The sequence below is a fragment of the Triturus cristatus genome, chromosome 4_2 (assembly GCF_964204655.1).
Source record: "Triturus cristatus chromosome 4_2, aTriCri1.1, whole genome shotgun sequence".
In the NCBI taxonomy this organism is placed as follows: Eukaryota; Metazoa; Chordata; class Amphibia; order Caudata; family Salamandridae; genus Triturus; species Triturus cristatus.
This window is the reverse complement of record NC_140586.1, coordinates 928,711,570-928,718,445: the sequence shown is the minus strand read 5'-3', so window position 1 is coordinate 928,718,445 and position 6,876 is coordinate 928,711,570. Positions and strand designations below refer to the sequence as shown.

The 6,876-nt window shown below is 48.3% G+C and overlaps 1 pseudogene; it reads left to right on the top strand.

Annotated features, from left to right (window-relative positions):
* The first annotated feature begins 680 nt into the window (after positions 1–680).
* On the top strand, positions 681–2,087 carry LOC146835435 (endogenous retrovirus group PABLB member 1 Env polyprotein-like; annotated as a pseudogene).
* The last annotated feature ends 4,789 nt before the right edge of the window (positions 2,088–6,876 follow it).

The window sequence follows — 6,876 nt, the reverse complement described above, 5'->3', positions numbered from 1 at the left end:
AGCCCCCTTTCGCCCCCTTGCAAGACACTACACCAAGTCTCTGTATGGAGAGTCCGAACAAGCTCCAATAGATAAGCTGGAACACCAAGAGCTGCCAATTTTCTCCACAGCGTTCTACGATCTACTTTATCGAACGCTGTGGAGAAATCAATAAAAGCCGCATACACCACCCCCCCTCTCACCTGCACGTATTTATCAGTAACCACATGGAGAGCGGTGAGGTTATCTAAAGTACCATGCCCCCTACGGAAGCCAGTTTGTTCAAGAGGCAAGATATTATTCTCCTCGACCCAGTCGGAGAGGAAATTTAAAAGACATTTCGCAAAGACCTTTCCGATAGAGTCGAGGAGGGCTATCAAACGATAATTGCTGGGGCTATCCCTGGTTCCCTTCTTAAAAATAGGGACCAAGATACTTCCCCTCCAGGAGGCAGGTACCGTTTTAGACAAGAAACAGGCTTTAAACAATGGATACAGGATTTTACTCCACCTTAAAGGATCCTGCTTCAGGAATGTCATAGGAAGTTCGTCAGGACCCATTGCCCCAGAGGCACGCATATTTTTTATAGCCATCTCAATTGCTTCCTCTGTGGGATAATTAATAAGACCTTCGGGCGTTGCATCTAGGACAATATCTTCACCTGTAATACCATTCCCTGCATAGAGGTATTATGTATTTTTATGTTGCTTAGTGTGATGATGTTTTTTATAGGATATGTTTTATCCTCTTTTCAAGTGACATTTGCACCCACTACACAGCCCATTCCTCCTCCTACTGTTTCCTCACATTCTTTTCACCCTTTGCCTGAACACAAGTCCGCTAGATTAGAATTTGTCAATAACTCATTCATTTAGCTTCTACAACAACATCAATTGGTAGTGAACACAACTAACTGTTGGGTGTGTGGCCTTATGCCTCATACTACTGACAAAGGTATCCCCTATCTAATTCTGCCTTTCAGCCATAATGGTTCTGTGTGGGCCTATACAACGATGTTCATGTATGCTAATGAAGCAAACCCCCTACGTTCCGTGAAAGATAACCCTAAGAATAGTGCTCTAGTTAAGGGAATAGTAGATATGATTAAGGAAGAGATTTCCTATGAGACTATCCCAAGAGATGAGACACTAGCATACATTGGATGGAACATGACAGGATATGGAGTTACCCTGAGTGAGAACCAGCGAGGTAAGAGATCCTCCCCGATTTGGATTGTACCCCATCAGGGTCACCTATGTCTGCAAGGTAGAGGCAAGAATCCTAGAGCTCAGTTAGGGAAAAGTATCTGCGCTAAAACATATGTTTTTGCGTCTCAGACTTCCCCTTCGTTTCTAGCAGCTAAGGGTACCTATTTCGTCTGTCACGATAGAGCCTATACATGGTTGCCCCCGGACTTCTCGGGCACATGCTTTGTTTCGTTCCTGTTGCCTCCCACCTACACGACCACGGCAGATTACCATAAGACAAGGATAGTTAGAGGTGTCATCAGTAAAGAAGACACTGCCGGACAAGAACTTGGAGATTTCATAAAGGGTTCTCTGCCGTTTTGGGGTCCAATGGTGAACAGCAGGAACATAAGGCAATTGACAAGAGTGGTTGAATCCACGGTAGTTGAAACACCCGGTGCCCTTAGTAATTTGACTGCTGAGCTCCAGTCGGATCGCCTTATGACTCTTCAGAACAGGGTCGCATTAGACGTCATACTTGCAGACCGAGGTGGGGTATGTACAGTGATCCAATCAAGTTGCTGTGTTTTCATTCCAGATAACGCTCCGACAGTCTACCAGGCCATTTCCAAACTGCATAAGATTTCCGAATCTATTCACGTGGATAAAGGAGATTGGTCATTGATGGGATGGTTCTGGGAACTGATATCCGCCTGGGGTTGGAAGGTACTGATAGTCATTGGGATGATCTTAGCCATCCTTTTCCTGTTCTGTCTGTGTGTACAGTGTGCTCCTACAATATGTGGCATCTGTGCTGCATCCTGTGTAAGGAAACCTGTATCAAGAGACGAGCTAAGTAATAGGATGATGCTACAGCAACATCTCCACGACTTTATGGACATAGACCTAGACTCAGACTAACAAGAGTATGGGTTATTGCCCATGTAAGGGCAAAAGGAGGGTCTGTGGTACTGTAAAAATTCGGAACCATGTTGGAAGCATGGTCCTACCATGCCGATTTTGGTATCAACAGACCGGAAATGATTAGAATACTATGCACAAGCATTTGCGTCATATTCGAGTGACAGAATCGCCCGAAATCAGAGTTTCCGTCCTGAACCCTCGGGTTCCATTTTAGAACGGCAGCCATTTTAGTGATTGCCCTCACATGGGCTAAGCATTAAGGCCAAGCATGGGTCTGAAGGACACGCACACCTTCGCTGACTCCTCTGTGACCTGAGCGAACTGACTGCATTGCCTGGGGTCAAACCTGTTCGGCCAGTTCATTTCCCAGCGGCCGAATGAGATTAGTATCAGGGCCCACCTCATCATGAAACCCTTTCATCTCACACGAACCATGCCTAATCTTCCATACACCTGTCCCTGTTTCCTTCTTTATGACTTGCTTTACGCGGAGGAGGTGCCCGTTTTTATTGAGGGGGTCCGTCGATATCTGATGAAAGTACTAAGCTTTGCCGGGTATTTTATTAAGGGCTGGACAAACTGAAATATGTGCTTGTCATCATGACTCTGCTTTTCCTTTGTAGTAAAAAATGTGAATGATCAACTGTAAAATAAGGAATGTTTGCCTAAAGCATAATATTTTGTATAAAAGAGAAGACAGAGTTTTGTTTGAGAGCAGTCTCCTGAGAATATACACCGTGTTGTACTTCTCGGATACCTGTTACTGGCTGCAGCTAATAAATACGATCTTTGACTTCACCTAGAAGACTCTGTGTTTCTGTAGTCTGAAACAGGAAGAACTCGAAGTCTTCGGGTGTGTTCCCTGGCACCGCTGGGTTCCGAAAAACCCAGTACTTCAGAAGCAGTAATACTTTTCAAATGCAGTAAGATGTGTTTTGCAAAATAGTAATACAGTAATAGAAATACTTTTGAAGGATCAGTTTAGAACAGTAGAACTTGACATACTTTTGTATGCAATAGATTTGTAAATGCAATGCAATCCTATGGGAGGAAAACAGTAGTAGGCATTAACAGGTAAGTACACGACTTACTGTCCCAGTCTTGAGGGGTTTAGATCGACATTGGGCAAGGTTCCGTTTCAGGTAATTACTGCACCACCAGCAACAGTGTGGCAGCTGGGTGCAGCGGTCAATGTGCCCAGTGTAAATCAATGGAAGCTGGGGTCACCTCAGAGAGTCATGGTTTGCAGGTAAGTACCTGCGGTTTCAGGGCACAGGCCCCAGTGGTTAAGATCAGCAAAGGGGGGCCAAAAAGCTGCATCAAAGCTACACCACCAGCGGCACAGGGGCGGCCGGGTGCAGGGTGCAAAATCAGCATTGGGTGCCCAATAAGTTTCAATTGGGAATCTCTGTCACACACACAGGCTGCAGGCTCGGACCAGGAAGCTGGATGAAGGTGAGCACCGGCTGGGCAGTTAAGCTGAAGAGTTGAGTTGGTCGAGGCACCATTGGTTGGGCCCCACAATGCCAGGGGGGCTGAGGATGCGAGGGTACCTTTTGCTGTCAGATTTCTGAGTTGGAGCCGGTCGGAGTCAGGGGGTACCTTCATGTTGAGACTGCAGGCGACTTTGTGGGGTCCAGGAGAGGTCACCCAACACTGGAGTCGAAGTCAGAATAACTGGGGAGACGTCACTGGACAAGTAAGTCACTTGGGCCGTGGGCAGGGGTCATGGATCCACCCAGATCCAGAGTCCTTCAGGATGGTGGTTTTTCTGGACCGAGCCACTGTCCTCTGGAGATCTTGGCCTTTATTGAAGAGAGTCTTCCTGAGGTTCTTGGAAGTCGCTGGCCACGGGACAGGCCTCCTCTTCTTTGCAGACTAGGGTAGCAGGAGACAGGCTGGTAGGGCTAGGGCCAAAGCAGTAGCTGTCTTCTTGCTGTGCTGCACGGCATCCTGTTCGCCTGTCTTCTTCCTAGGTTGCAGGAATCTGAGGATAAAGGTTCAGGGGGGTCCCTAAATACTGAATTTAGGAGTGTTACAGGTACTGGCAGATGGGAGACAATGAGCCCCTTGCCTTTTAGGGTGACTACATCATTTCTACGTCCCCTTCCTTGGGGATGGGGCATCCTCTAATCGTATTGGCTAAAATCCTTCCATTCAAGATGGAGGATTTTCTAAGGAAGGGGTCACTTCAGCTCTCAGCGAGGTCCTGGCTGAGAGGGGCACACCTCTCCTGACTACTAATTTTCCGACCAACCTTGCCGCCAAAATTGGGGCTTGGTCAGGGAGGCGGGCATCTTCACTGGCTGGAAAGGGCCTGGCTAGCATTACAAAGGGCAGAAAGCCTTTAAGGCTCACCACCCTGAATGCTGTTCCTGCAAAGGGGGAGGTGTGAAGGACCTCCTCCCAGGCAGGCTTTGTTTATGACCCACATGAGCACAAGGGCTCTCACCTCAGGAGGTCAGAAACATGTCTGTGTGTGGCAGGCTGGTGCAAACCAATCAGCTAGACTCAAGTGGGGTGGTCATTTTTGTAAGATGCCCTCTGAGTGCATTTTCCATAAATCCAACATTGGCATCAGTGTGGGTTTATTGAGCTGAGAAGTTTAGTACCAAATGTCTTGGCTTTCAGCTACGCCATCATGGAGCTGTGGAGTTCGCAATGACCCATTCCCAGCCCAACTACTCTATATGGCTTCACTGCAGACCCTCTCTGGTCACAAAGTCCTTGGTACCAGTGGTGGCTTTTACAAGGGACTTACTTATATGTGTGCCAGAGTTGTGTCAATGGTTGAAGTTTTTTAGTCACTTCACTCCGCGAACTCTGCCCAGGACCAGATACAACACATCATTATAGTGCAGCAGCGATATTGGCACCCCTGCCCTCAAACGGTACCCTGGAGTTATAGGCAAAGCCTCTTCCCCCATACTAGGTCGTGTTTAAGAGGGCAGCCATTGGCCTCAGAGAGCGCTTTCTCCTGCAACGCACAACAATCCACCCCCCGGCGCTATTGTGAGAGAGTGGAAGGTGAAGGGGATTTCCAACGGGCAGCAATATCTCTCTTAGCAAGCACAAGGGCTGTCCCCAGGAATGTTCAGTCAGCCCTCATACCACCTGAGCCCTCGACACCCAGGAAAAGCATGAGGGGGAAGAGGGGGACCTCCCATTCCAGCACCTCGGTTAATTTACCCACCACTGCTGACCAGAACCTTTAAATGATACCCTGACGGCCTTTGAGAAATGGCTTGGGTGTAAAACGAATGATAGTAAGCTCGTCTCTGAACTTTACGCTATGATCATGGCCTCAGCCAAGAGGCACCACACAAAAGCGCAGGTCCGATGGGAAGCTGACTTAGGGGGGCCATTGTCGCATAAAGAGTGGGAACTCGTTTTTTATAGGGCACACCATACTGCTTCTAACACGGCAGGAGCGGAATCTGCCTATAAGGTGGTCACTCACTGGTACTATACTCCAGTGCGCATTAAGAGTTGGGACAGCTCCAAGTCAGACCTCTGCTGGCGGAGGTGTGGGCTTGTTGGCACTCTGGTACATCTCCTTTGGCGCTGCCCCAAACTGGTGCGCTACTGGGCAGCAGTCCTTGATGACATTGATGCTGCATTTCAGGTGACCTTGCCCCGTACTCCAGAGTCTACTTTGCTAGGTCTCTCCCACCCTAAGTTTTTCCCATTGAAATCGTTGAAGGGGTAAGCAAATCGCTATGGCATTGCTGGCAGCGCGACAGGTGCTTCTAGCCCATTGGGGGTCGCAGACGATTCTGGACTCCCGGGATTGGATTCAGAAGCTTTGGCAACTCTTAGCGATGGAGCGATTGTCGATGAGTGTGGATGGGAAAGGCAAGGACTTTGCGCGGCTGTGGGCTCCTTTCTTGCAGATACTTACCAAAGATATGAGAGAAGTCACGTGCCCGAAGTATCTGCAAATTCTGCGTCTTATACCTTTAGAGCCGCCTGGGGCATCCCCGAACTGAGCGCTGGTTAATTGCTCAATGATAGGTGATGCGAAAGGCTGATTTTGCCAGATCGAACTGATGCGGAGGGCGGGCGGGAGGGTGGGGAGGCGGAGGGTTTGTTTTCTTCGGTTTATGTTTTTATAAAAGTGGCACCTTTGCTTGCTGTCTTCGTGTCTCACTATGATTTGAATTTATCGCGGGGTCGGCCTCAGGGATTTAGACCTAAACGCTGTGTCCCTTTAGTGGTGTCGCTCTGCTGGCAGTACGATGTAGGCAGCTAAGCTGTGTATTTGATCTCTTGCAGCCACGTAATAAAAATGATTGATTCCTAAATGATAGGAGACAGCCAAACCACATGATAAAAATTGTCAGGAAACATCGCCACACCGAGAGCAGGAGGGATCGGGAAGCAATCTTGCTCGGTGGAGCCGGGCCGGGGAGAGATAAGCACCATACTGGTAGTATGTTTGGATAAGACCTAACTTGGAATAGGTTGTGACTGTCCTTGGTGCCATCAGTGTGTCGCGCCGGTCATCATCCTAAAGGGGTCCCAGCCATGCCTCCCAATGGGCCCTGAGCTGCACTAAGGTGCCTTGGGTGTTAATTATCAAGGTGCAGTACATTTTTGAGACTCCCTCTTTGCCCAAATCACCCATTAACAGCTTAGCCGCTAGTGGACTGATATCTGGGGCTAAGTCAACTTGAGAGAGGTGTGACTGAAGTGCATGTCTTGGCTGGAGTTATTTATAAAATTGTGTATGAGACAAGGTATATGTAGTTTGAAGTTCCTGATATGAGCGCATATGGGTCCCTGA